The sequence below is a fragment of the Dioscorea cayenensis genome, chromosome 1, assembly GCF_009730915.1.
Source record: "Dioscorea cayenensis subsp. rotundata cultivar TDr96_F1 chromosome 1, TDr96_F1_v2_PseudoChromosome.rev07_lg8_w22 25.fasta, whole genome shotgun sequence".
NCBI lineage: Eukaryota > Viridiplantae > Streptophyta > Magnoliopsida > Dioscoreales > Dioscoreaceae > Dioscorea > Dioscorea cayenensis.
Window position 1 is genome coordinate 13,797,915 of NC_052471.1, and position 14,340 is coordinate 13,812,254.

Consider the following 14,340-nt stretch of genomic DNA (forward strand, 5'->3'; position numbering starts at 1 on the left):
TGAGAGCAACAACATTGCTCTCCGTGTTCAAGACTGAGGATTTTAGTGAATAGTACACATGTTGAGAGTAGCAACGCCCCTTTCCATGTTAAGGGAAGTTACGTGAACTCCCTATTTCCCTTGTTGTACTCATTTGCTGTTTTGTATGCCTTATATTTATACATTGAGGGTAATGTATCATTCAAGTGTGGGGGAGGGTTACATGCTTTCCTTTGTGGATGTGTGCCTTGCTAATGATGATCAATGATTATTTTGTCAGAAATTCTTAAACATAGGGTGACACAAGTGTTAGCGATTTATCTGGAGCGACTTGTATACTCACTTTTACTCTAATGACCTAAGATTTCATCACGTTGAAATAAGTGTGAAGCCACTTGCTTTAGGATGAAAACCTTTCACTTAAGAGTAAGTGTTTGTGTTAATTCTAGTGTTAAAAAAAACTAGAAGTCGGATTCATTTATGAGATGCCCTATCAGTCCAATTTTGAAATATTGAGTGTAGAAAGATGGTAGAGAGAGCTATCCCCTAGAGGAGTGAAAGCCACTTTTAGTAGTCGAATTTTGGGCACTACAAGTGTACATTTGATGGCCTACTAGGAGAGAAGGATACTCCTATGGTGTATGAAGCTACTACCCAGTGTTCTAGTTGAAATAAAAGTTTATTAGTATTAGGTTGACTCCTGGAGACTTTGGGGCACTCATGTTAGGGTTTGCACGCACACAAGTTCTTTAAAGTAAAAGTGTAGCCTTTTATCGAGCATTCTTATTAGAACTAACCATTGTTGATCCCTCTTTTCTTAAGGATTTGCCATTCCATTGAGATCATAAGTAATGCACTCATCTCCACTTTTATTGAGTGATGTAAGATTGCTTGAGGATAATCAAGCATTCATGTGTGGGGGTATTTGACGAGTGCATTTCATATCATATTCACTCACCCTTTTTCCATTCATTTACTCGTCTTTTAGAAAAATTTTATACATTTGAGGTGCTATTCTAGGTATATTTGCTAGATGTGCAGAAACAAGGGGCTCGAAGCAATTTGGAGTTAATTTGGGGAGTAATCGAGCAGAAGAATCATTATTCTGCTAAGTTTCAAGAATGATACATGAAGCAAAGAACCATACATTGTCCCCTTGAAAACCCCATTCAGGAGACAAACAATAAAGTATTCAAGAATAATCCTGTTCTAAGGCTAGACACGGTCTCCGCATGGCTGTGCACATTCCCCTGAAAATCTCAGCCTACAGACAGTTTCTTCTAAACAAGGGCAGCATGATCTGGAATCTCTTCGCATGATTATGCACAGGCAGTGCATAGAATGTCACGATCGTGTCTTACCCCTTGAATATTCCAGCGTCGATTCACTCATAATCCTTGAAAAAGCCCCTTGTGTGTGACTAGCAAGTGCACGGGTTTGTCGAGTAATAAATCCCAGCTGAGTGGGGTATCGTACCACGTGAAAGTGAACAATGATAATGTTGATAAAATGTAATGAAAACAAAGATAAAAAAGAACAAGAATGAAAGACAAAGGTAAGTGAAGGGTAAGGCAATCGATTGAAGTGGGGTACTCCGGCAATGATCCCCATAGGATTAATATTTCATGTGCAAGACCAACTATTACACTTCCTAATCAATGCTCAATGAGTCGTGGAAATCCTTAAGCACACGGTCCCAAATCTAAGGTCAATCGTGACTAAATCTACACTATGTCCCGGTGGAGAAATCGCTCAGTCTCAACACCTCACACTGTGTAAAGTTGCATGGAGTTCTAGGGAATCCAAGTGATAAACCCTCTTCCTATGTATAGACCTAACTATTTGGTCCAAGTGAAAGGCCCATAGTCACAACTAAGCCCCAGACACTAGAGTCCCTTCAACGCTTCACTCTGTTGCTCGCGCAACTAAGCCCCAGCGGAGTTCATCCTCTAGAACTTCACTCTATTGTGACCGCCAAGAACTCAAGGCAATTGAGGTAGGATAAATCACACCGGAGAGGAAAGGGGATGCTCTGCTACCTCTCTACTCACCCTCTCAATCCTCTCTAATCAAGCAATGTCTAACCCTCGTAGTGTGTCACACATCTACAATGGTTACCAAGATGGACTCTCAACCCTAGTGTCACTCTAGGGGACAAAACATTCCACAAGCACTCAAGATTGGAACTCAATTGAAACATCAATTAAGGAAAGCAAAATAAAAGATTAATGAAACAATAACATCCTAGGGTTTACAAAATCCAAGTACCCACTAGGGGGTTTAGCTCTCCATGGAGAACAATACAATCAACAATGAAATCAAAAGTAAAAACAAGTGTTCCATAAGAAAACTCCCTCGGTAGTCATGTCGATAGTCTTATGGAGTAGCCAAGTCTTCTTCAAAGGTTCCCTTGTCCAGCCTAGGGCACACCTCACCGCATCTATGCCCATGAAAGAACCCCAATAACCTTCTTCCAAGCGAATCACGATGTCGAATCCCTCAAACCACTCCAAAGACTTGCGAAAAGCCTCTACAAACTCTAGCCAACGGCTTCCCAAATGATGGAGAAAAGTAGGAAAGAAAAGAGAAAAAGATTCCTAAAATCGGGTTGAATCGCAGCTTAAGTAGTGCTGGAATTGAGAATCCACACACCCCTGTGGATTCTTCCCACGGGCCTGTGGAATTTCCACACGGGCGTGGGGAATTTCCACACACCAATGTGGAATCTCTGAAAATATGTTTTCTGGCCAGCTATGAACAAGAACTGCTACAGTAATTTGCTGTAGTGCCTTGCTATCTTACTTTTCCAAAAATATTCCCATTTCCACACTTTTCGTCGAGGCAACATAAACTGGCACACGTTTATGCCGTAGATCACAACTATTCTTAAATTAAAGGTTTCGTTGGTGAAAGATCTTGCTATTAATGCATAAGTCAGGATACACCAATGTGACTGCCTTCATGGCCCTCCGACTTGTTGTAATAGTTTGAGTACATGGAGGCTGGCACACATTCACGCATCATAAGACCATACTTGTGTCTTCACGTTTGTTCCTTCTAAGATTCAATCAATTAGTATGCGCATGATCTACTTTTGGCTTCTTTTCTCAAAACTTAACTTCACAACCCTACATGCATAAAAGTAACACAAATGCAAAAGTATGAGAGCTAAAACCTGATAAAATTAAGGCTCATCATAAGGAAAGAACACTTTGCATTCTTATCACACAAGCACTTATCAAACTCCCCCACACTTAAGCTTTTGCTTGTCCTCAAGCAGAGGAATACCCATTGAAACATAGAAGAAAGAAATATTGAAAGTGCTCGGCCATAGGTTCACCAAAACATGCAAGGAGAGCATTCTACGAGTAAGGGAAATTTTGACACTAAATACGAAAAATGAATTCTCTATCTAAAAACTCGAATAGAAAAGGACAACAAGCCTGAAATTGTGTAAGTGTGTGTAAACTCACTCAATTCAACCCAAAGTATACTACTCAAAGTTCTATGTATAAGGGACTTATTTATCTACAAAACATAACAAAATAAAAAGATGGTAGTAGCTTCACACATCGTCTAAGGTAGCTCTTTCCTGAGCAGCCACTAAGATGGCTTTCATACTTTCAAGGTGGGGTGGTAGCTTTCACTCATCCCATGAGATAACTCTTTCTCTCATTAGGGCATAAATAGTATCTGACTTATGAGAGTAGCTTCATACTTCATAGGTGGTAGCTCTTTCCACCCAAAATGCACAACTAAACAATATATCTATATATTTTTTTCTTTTCTTTTTCCAAAATTGTATTTATTTTTTTTTAAGCAAAATAACACAAGAAACAAAACTAATTAGTCCCTTAAACATCGAAACATGAGTTTCCAAAAGAGTTTCAAGAGTGAGTAGTGGAAAAGGTGTCAATCGGGCAAAAATTCCTACAAATTCAAGAACAAATTAGAGCATGAAAACATTCAATGTTAAAATTCTCCTAAACTCGAGAATATAATCATTACAACTAAGGTGAATAGCCATTAGCTACATGAACATGTATGTCAATCAAAATTTATATAAAGGACATGTGCAATGTGAATTCCCCCAACACATAAGATGTACATTATCCTGAATATACCATGCAAGCACAGTAGAAAATAAATCAATCAAGCATAAATGTGGAAGTGGCAATTGAAACAATACTCCCCTGACTTCTAGTGTTGCGTTTGATGGAGCTAAATCCATGTTAATAAAGTTCCAATGGGTTGTGAAGCACACATGGCCCACAATGGCCGTGTCCATGACTAGTTCTCATTTCCCATACTGACAAGACCATCCGCACGCATACACATGGGGATTCTGTGAGGCTCAATAAAAACAAAAAAACTCAAGTATATAAAAGATAGAGCAATAAATATAACTCGAGACAACAAAATGAAAATAAAAGACATACTCAGAAGGAAAATCCTTTCTAAGTAGTGCAAGTCTAACAAAAATACAATATAAGATAACAAGAAAGAAATAAAGAATGACGCATCAACTGTCGATGTAACGCTCTGGCTCTGCTACCAGTGGATTCGGTGATGGTGAAGCCGGAGGAGCCGGAGATTGGCTAATCAATAGCTACTATAACCTGTTGAAACGGGCCATCACAATGGTATACTGTGCCTTATATATCACTCGAATCTCGGTAATCTCTGCCCACAATACACTCACAACACTCTTGAGCCTCGCAATATGATCATAAACTCGGGACAGGGTGAGCGTGCGCCATGGGCTCTCAGTCTCCATCGGTGCAGAACCCTCCGTTGCGTCTCCTCCGCCCGCTGCGCTCTTTGTAGGAGATGTAGGCAAAATATAAGCTCCAGGCCCATATCTGCGCTCTAGTCCCGTCATCCTGATCGAATCAAGTCAAAACAGGAATAGGGATAACCGTCTTTTCGGCTCCTCGGATAACACCCGACAAGGCCTATCCTAAGGATAAGCCTTGTACCATATAGGGTCCAGCAAATAATACTCCCGCGTTCCAATTCTGGCCCTGATATCTCAAGAAGTCTAGCACAATGTGGTCAGGTGAATCGGTACAATCCGGGCCATAGAATATAAATAAAGTAACCCCTACTGGCTCAAAGCACCTGCGTTGTCACCTCGGTCATTCACAAATCTGCTAAGGACTGAATGTAAATACCTGTAGCTCGGCCAGGACAAACATGTGGCTTTGGTGATGATCTTGCTAAATGGGCCCATATAGTACTTTGCCAAAATATTTCCAATTCCACACTTTTCATCGAGGCAACATAAACGGGCACACGTTTATACCGTAGATCTCAACTCTTCTTCAATCAAAGGTTTTGTTGGTGATGATCTTGCTATTAATGCACAAGTCAGGATACACCAATGTGACTGCCTTCATGCCCCTCCGACTTGTTATAATAGTTTGAGTACACGGAGGTTGGAACACATTTACGCATCATAAGACCGCACTTGTTCCTTCCAAGATTCCATCAATTAGTGTGCTCACGATTTACTTTTGGCTTCTTTTCTTAATATTTAGCTTCACAACCCCTACATGCACAAAAGTAACATAAATGCACAAGTATGAGTGCTAAAAACCTGATAAAAGTAATGCTCATCATAAGGAAAGAACACTTTGCATTCTTATCACACAAGCATTTATCAATCCACATTGAGGGTACAGTCATTGCACAACCATGAGCATATCGTGTCCTACCCAAGAATTGCCATTTAACTCTAGACTTCTAGGGTTTTGAGATCATCTTTGTTTAGGGATTTGTTACATCACCGGGAGTACTTGGATAATATCGAAGATCACACTTCACCACACCATCTAGGGAGATCAAGTACGAGTTTGAGGCTGATGAGATCCATAAGTGCAAGGGTCGTTATGTAATACCTATCATGCACTCACGAGAGGGTCATATTCCCTAGGGTCCCAAGAACTGCTATTACTTCCCCCTAGATGACATTGTCTAATCTAACAAATATAGGATTAAAACAAGATAAGAAAAATAACAAAAAAGAAAACTATAAACACATGGACTAAGGCTCACCACATAAGCATGTTAAAAAGTAAGTAGCAATGCAAATGCGACGTCCCCAGGCTAGGACCCCCTCAGTACTACTAAAGCTAGATGGATGCTAAAATTACAAAGGCAATGGTGATTAGGCCAAGAGATATCCAACAGTAGGTTACCCCGATGGTCACGGCAATAACCCCTAATCCCATACAAGTATTGGGTAATAATCGCTTCCGCCTAAATCTTCCTATTATTGCATTAAATGTTGGGATATCTCTAATTAAAGCCGATACTCAACTAGGTATAACCCTAATGGTTGGAATGGTATGTAATACCCAATGGTCAATGTATATTCATACATGAATCCTTTCTAAACCAAGTGTGTCTAATACTAGGGCAATGGTCATGCAAACTAGTATAACCTAGAAATTGATACACAAAGTTCTCATGCATACCAATACATCAAAGATCACAAGGCTTAAACCACAAATCACATTAATGCCATATATGTAAACTAAAGCAAGTTCATCCCTTGGTTCACCTGATGTTCGATGATCTTGGGAGTCTAGTTTAACATAAACCAAAGAGAGATATCAACATACAAAATGAGTTTAAGAAAAATCAATGAAAGACTCCCTTAGACACGTCGACTAGAAGGTGGTGATGAGAACTTGTCCTATTTTGGCTGGCAAGCTCCTTGATGTTCTCCCTTGGGTGTAACCTTCTTCTCCCATCGATTTGCCCCTCAGATGTGCCTTCTCCCGCAGCCTTGAAGCTCTAGAAGATGATGGTGGAGAAGGAATGGCCAATGACACCATGAATGATGCCCTAACCCCCTTTAAAAGATGATCTCGGGATGGCTTGCGAGATGCTTCACCGTAAATATACTGCCCGTGAGGATGCTGAGAAAACAAGCCAAAAATTTCAATAAGTTGCTATATTATTGCTACAGTAAACTACTACAATGCTACTGCTCTCTAAATTGAGTGCGCTCATCTTCATATCCATGAGGTTGCTTGTAAGAATTCCCAAACTTAGATTTTTCACAAAGACTTCGTGCTTTAGGCTGCTACAGTGCTGCTACAGTGCCCGGGAACTAAAATGCAGTTTTCATTGTCGGTTTCTTCTTAAATCACATTGTTGGGCTCACCTAAGCTTCCTTTATACCCATAACATGAAATTAACCAATTAAACCATAAAAGCGCATGAATTCATCAATAAAATACATGATTCATACAGAACAAATATGAAAAAAATACTTATATTTAGGTGCTTATCAAACATCCTACACCTAAGTGTTTGCTTGTTCCCAAGCGAACATACATGAAGAACAAGGGCAAGAATATAAATGGCTAAATGTACAACTTTAAGCTCAAATTTAAAGGACTCCACAAGCACAAGTGAAAAGAAATCAATAGGTGAGTTAGTCAATGAATAGTTAAGTGACAGTAGCTCTGTTTTATCTAAAGTGCTCATGTAAGTGTGTACCAACTCCCACCTTAACCTACACACCCTAGATTACACCACGATGTCCATTCACCCCACGCACAATGGAAATGGCATTAAAGTGCTAAATACATCCTCAATACTCAGTTAAAAGTCCTTTGGTTCCTAGATAAAATTCTAACTCTCAAGTGACTATGTTGCAGGTTCTAGGAGATCAATAGAGATACTTTATTTCTTTCACACATATATACAGATGTACACACACATTTTTTCTTTCTTTCTGAATCCAACAAATGTAGATTGCACCAACAATTTTTACAATCTTTTTGAAGGAGCCACCTAATGACAAATGTAGCTATATGAAATCAGCCTTAACTTTCTCGATAATGCTCTAGTTGCAATGATTAAGGTAGACTTGGAAAATATACCTGAAGGTCAATAATTATAAATGATGTTATTATGAGAGATTCGAAGGGCATAGTTAAGAAAATGTCAAATATTTCTTTCATGTTTTCACTTCATATGGCTATAGTTAAGTTATATATCACAGCTACATAGAATTAGCCATAACTTTCTCGATTCTACTCAAATTATAATGATTCAAGTGGCATTAGACAATATATCTTCATATCTATATTTCTAATTGATGTTATTATGTGAGATTCAAAGCAAATTATTATGAAAATTACCAATATTTCTTTCACTTGTTTACTTCATATGGCTACATTTGGGTTTTATGGCACAGCTACACAAAATCAATCATAACTTTCTCGTTACTTCTCCAGTTACAATGATTTAAGTGGTATTGGAATACAAACCTTAAAATCTATATTTTTCAATGATGTTATTGTATGAGATACATAACAAATAATCAAGAAAGTGATGAATATTTCTTTCACGTGATCACTTCAAATGACTGCAGCTTAGTTTTATAGCATAGCTACATAGAATCAGCCATAACTTTCTCGTTGTTGTGACACGCCACTTGCGTGTGTGTACCACAAGTGCACTGGTCATCAAAGTAATAAAATACCGCGGTGAATGGATAGTTGAATCCACAAGGGATAGATGTTCAGAAAGAAGAAGTATTGCTATTTAGCTAGAGTGAAACCAATTTGTGATTTAAATCAAAATATCAATGAAAATAAAAATAAAAGAGAAAAGAGGAAGTAGAAGGAATAAAGAGAGGTAATCGATAGTAAAATGGGGTACCTGTACAATGCTCACCCTAGGACTAATGTTTCAAGTGCAAGACTAATATTATTCCTCCTAATTCAAGTTTAATGAGTCATGGAAATCCAAAGGCACACGGTCTCAAACCTGAGGTCAACCGTGACTAGCACCCTACACTATGCCCCAGTGAAAAAGGATACTCTCAACACCTCACATTGTGTGGAACTGCTTGAGGCTCTAAGGAATCCAACTGATAAACCATATTTTCTAATTTAGATCTAACCCTTTGGTCCAGGTGAAAGATCCATAATCACAATTAAGCCACAGCACTAAGGATTACTCCACACTTCACTCTGTTGCTTGCACAACTAAGCCTCAGTGGAGTTTATCTCTTAGCACTTCACTCTATCATGATCTCAAAGAACTCTTGGAACATTGAGGTAGGATAAATCACATCAGAGTGGAAAGGGGACATTCTGCTACCTCTCGACTTACCCTCTCAACCTTTTTTAATCTCTCTATGTCTAACACTAACGAGGTTGTCACCACTTCAATGGGTTACCTAGATAGATTCTCAACCCTAGTTTCATTCTAAGGGGAAATCACAACAATATTCATGCAAGATTTAAACTCAATTAAAAAATCAATTAAAGAAGCATAATAGAAGTCAATGAAACAAAATCATCCTAGGGTTTACAAGTCCAAGCACCCACTAAGGTTTTAACTCTCCATGGAGCTATACAAAGTCAAGAATGAAATCGAAAACTAAATGCAAGCAACCCATTGAGATAACCCCTATAGATAACCCCCTTGTCATCTGTGTTGATGGTCTTTAAGAACTGCCTCATCTTCTCCAAAGACTCCTCCGTCAAGCATAGGGCACACCTCGTCAAATCAATGCAGATGAAAGCTCCACCAATAACTCTCCTTCAAAAGAAATCGCTAATGAAAGCCATAGACACTCACTAAAAACCTCGTAAAACCTCTCAAAACCCTAGCCGCACTGTCTCCTAAAGATAGGAAGAAGATAGGAGAAAAGTCTCCAAATTAAACTCTCCAAGCGGTATTTAAAGGGCTGAAATATGGCATCCACACACCCCTGTGGAAATTTCACATGGGTGTGTGTATTTCTAGGCTTCTCATTTCCTGCGCGCTATTAATAGTATCTATAGTATTAGCTACAGTACTTTTACTGAAGTACTCCCGAATTCATTTTCTTCATCGAGGCCGCACGGTTGGGCACACATCTATACAGTAGATCACGTTGTATCTTCATTTTTTTATTGAAGCTCTTTACAATGTTACACAAGTCAAAACATATGAGTGTGACTGCCTTTGTGCCCCTCCACTTTGTGTATACACCTGAACACTTTGGAGGTTGGCACACACCCACATGTCTATGAGCACAACTTGTGCCTTAATCCTTGCTCGGTCCAAGAGTTTCCTCAACAATTGCGTCCATGATATAGTTTTGCTTCATTTCTTCCAAACTTCTCTCCATAACCCTAAATACGCAAAAGAATGCAAATACACATGAATGAGCCATAAAATCTGATAAAAGTGATGCTCATTGTAAGAAAAGTATACTTAGTAATATTTATGCACAAGCACTTATCATGTTGTTATAACTGAAATGGTTCAAGTGTGTTAGAAAACAGAACTCAAGATCTATATTTTTCAAGGATGTTATTGTGTGAAAGTTAATATGCTCCTTGCTCATCTGTAAGTGCACAGGTAGTAAAATGTAGTATAATATACCCAATGAAGATCAAGTAGTCGAATCCATAAAGACCAGTAATTTCCATTACTAGATTCTCTTAAATATTAGGGGAAAACTCTATTCTTTGAATCTAAAGGAAGAATAAGAGAAGTGAGGAGAAGATGGAAAGAGAACAAGGTAAGAACATGGTAGAAGTTGTGATGAGAAGTAGCACCCCAGACCAATCCTCTAATGAAACATGCAGTGTCTCTCCTGCAATGGTATCAGGTAAATCCTATGGATCCTATGTGTGCTCTCAATGCAATGCCACATTTATGTTAATAAAATATGCCATGTTTTGTAATTGTAACAATGGGAATCATGGACATAAAATTTTGTAACTACACTATGACAATCGCAACTATAAAATTCAAAACATGTTGAATTTTATTATTACAACTACACAAATCATGACATCAAGTACTAGTAAAAATAAGTTTTAACATAGGAAACAAATAGAACTCCATAATCATTACAAAAGAGTAAATCAACTATATATTATCAACTAAGTTAATGAATTCGGGGTACCAAAGAACGGTTAGCATCTTATGGGCTCACACAACATTGAAAAGATAAAGAAAACAATTATGAATTGATTGAGTCCATGAAAGTGCATGGGGTCTTCAAGTAATAACTCTCATGCAAGCACGAGAGGGTCGTATTCCTAGGGCCCAAGAAGCTACTCTTACTTCCTCTTCACGTGTTGTTTAGACTATAAATGCGAGTGATTCTCCTAAGCTACTAAGAAATAAAAATAACTCTAAGATAAGTGTCTACAGTTTAGGTAAATAAGGTAAAAATCAAGGGATGAAGATGGTCACGGATGTGGATTCCCCTGGGCTACTAAAGTGAGAAGGATGCTACGACTATCATGCAATTGGTTGTTTGGACCGAGAGATTCCTACAATAGTCCAACCCGATGGTCATGGTAATTGACACCTAATCTAGTACGAGTATTGATAACAAATTTTTTCTGACCAAATCCTCCTATAATTGAGTTAAAAACAGGGAAATCTCTACATAGGGTTGAAACACAAACTAGGTCTAACCCTAATGTTAGAGGGGTACAAAGTACCTGGTGATCACGGCATATTTGTACATTGATCCCTTCCAAGCTAAGTATGTCTAGTACAAGGGCAATGGTCATGCAACCAAGTACAACCTAGATATTGACATACAGAGTTCTTATGCATATTAATACATCAAAGTACACCAAGCATGGATCACGAACACACAAAATGCAATAGAATAAATCATAGTATCCAACTACACAAGTTCACCCCAAGGTTCACCAACACCTGGTAACCTTGGGGTTTAGTTGTTCATGCTAAAATAATACTTGATAAAATCCACAAAAACAACCAAGTAAAACAACATAAAATTCCCTCAAACGATGAATGTGGAGAGATAAGTCGAGGAGACCTTCCACGACGCCACCAATGTGGCGACTTCCTTGCTCTCAACATGTTTGAACAATTAGAGATAATGCTGGATCTTTCACTTCCTTTGATTTCCTTGACTAAAATGTCTTCTTAAGCCTTCTTGACCCCGGATTTGGAAGATGGGGAAGAGTGGTGGAGGTAGAAGAAGAAGATATGGAAGAAGATGCCTTAAAAACACCCTTTTAAAAAAATCTAGGGATGGCTTCATGGCCTCATTCATGGGCATGAAGGAGGCCATCAGAGTCTCTGGAATTCACTAAAGAATTTGTGAACTGCTACATGTAAAATGCTCTAGTGACCACTCATTCTTCAACCACTTCATGTGCGTCTTCAAAGCCATCAGCAAACCCACCAACAAAACCTGAGACTTTGCCATTTCTCATGTTCTTCATTCTACAGTAATTGCTACATTGCTGATATAGTACCCTGGACTCTAAAATGCTGCTTTGGGTGTTGTTTTCCTTCTCTTTTGCATTGTTGAGCTCACTAGGGAATCCACAAAACCTGTAACATGAAAAATGCCCATTAAACCACACAAATGGAAACAAATCATCGATTTATACACAAATCATATGACATAAATATGTATAGAAAACATACATTTAGGCAATTATCAAGAATCCATAGACTCCTGATTGCTACCCATTCTCTCCAGTTGTGCTCCAAAGATCTTTCCGCCGGCTTCGATCTAATCCCTAGATGGATGGTGGTAAAGATCATCCAAAAGTTGCCTCCAAAATCCCAAGCCAAACTCCCATCAAACCCTAACTTTGGGACTTAAAAAGAGTTTTTGACTCAAGCACGGCCGTGCTTTGGGAGTGCTTCCTAGTCGTGCTCTTTATAGCTAGATTTAGGGTTTTACATCAAAGTGAGTTTTCTCCAGATAGTAAAGAGCATGGAACAAAAGCACTACCTTGCTTGGGCTGTGCTTCCATAAGCATTACCATGCTCTTAGCTCCAAGATTGTGCTTTCGTACTTCTAATATTTTTTTAAGAACTATAATATGCACGGCTCAAAAGCATGCATGTCCTTAGGCCGTGCTTAACCTAAAAGCTTCTAATTGAGTTTTTTCAATGTCATGTCCACCCTAATACTTCTAATGTCCTAAAGCATGTTAATCTATAAAAGAACACAAACATACCCAAAATAGTACTAAAATATATAAAACAAATGCTAAAAAACAAGAAAAAAATATTTAAGAAGTATAATATATATAATGCCCTAATCAAGATTCATAGCGAATAGTTGATAAATGACAAATATTTCTTTCATGGGTTCACTACATATGGCCACAACTGAGTTTTATGGCACAGCTAAATAGAATTAGCCATAACTTTCTCATTGTTGCTCCAATAGTAATGATGTCATTGTGAGATATTCAAAGATAGTAGTCTACAAAATTACCAATATTTCTTTCGCATGTTCACATCATATGGCAATTACTGAGTTTTATGGTGTAGCTACATAAAATCAGCCATAACATTTCTCTTTTCTGCTCTAATTACAATGATTCAGGTAGCATCCAAAAACAGACCTAAAGATTTATACTTTGAAATGATGCTATTGATCGAGATTTAAAGTGAATAGTAGAGAAAATGACCAATATATTTCTTTCATGTTTTCACTTCAAATGGTTGCGACTGAGTTTATTGCGCCACTTCACAAAATTAGTCATAGCTTTCTAGTTTCATCTCTAATTGCACTAATTTTGATGATGTATGAAAACATACCTCAAGATCAATATTTTTAAATAATGTCATTATCTAAGATTCAAAGTGAATAGTTAAGAAAATAACCAAAATTTCTATCCCATGTCAATTCAGATGGCTGTAGATATGTTTTATGCTGTAGCTACACACAATCAGCCGTAACTTTCTTATGCTGCTTAAATTGCAAAGGTTCAGGTGGTGTAGAACCCAGACCTCAAAATCTATATTTCTAAGTATTATAGTTATTCGAGATTTGAAGTGAATAGTTGAGAAAGTGATCAATATTTCTATCATGTGTTCACTCTATATGTTGTAGCTAAGTTTTACAGTGAAGTTGCAAAGAATTAACCATAACTTTCTCGTAGCTACTCTAATTGCAATGATTCAGGTGGCGTTGTAAGACATGCCTAAAGATCTATATTTTTGAATGACATTATTATTTCAAATTAAAAGTGACAGGTCGAGAAAATTACCAACATTTCTATCCCATGTTTACTATTTATTCAATCACTAAATGATAAAAACTAAAAACTAGAAATCAAACAAAGCATAAGAACTACTTGGGTTACCTCCAAAGTAACACTTGTTTTATGTCACAAGCCTAATGTACCTGCTCCTACCTAAGGTTGGATTCTTCTCCCTTGTCATTCCAATTATTCTTCCCAAAATAATATTTTAAGTGGTGCCCATTTACCTTGAACGTACATCTCTCGGGGTGAGTTACCTCTACAACACCGTAGGGGAAAACTGACTTTACCATGAACGGTCCCGACCCTCTTGATTTCAACTTACCAGGAAACAACCTCA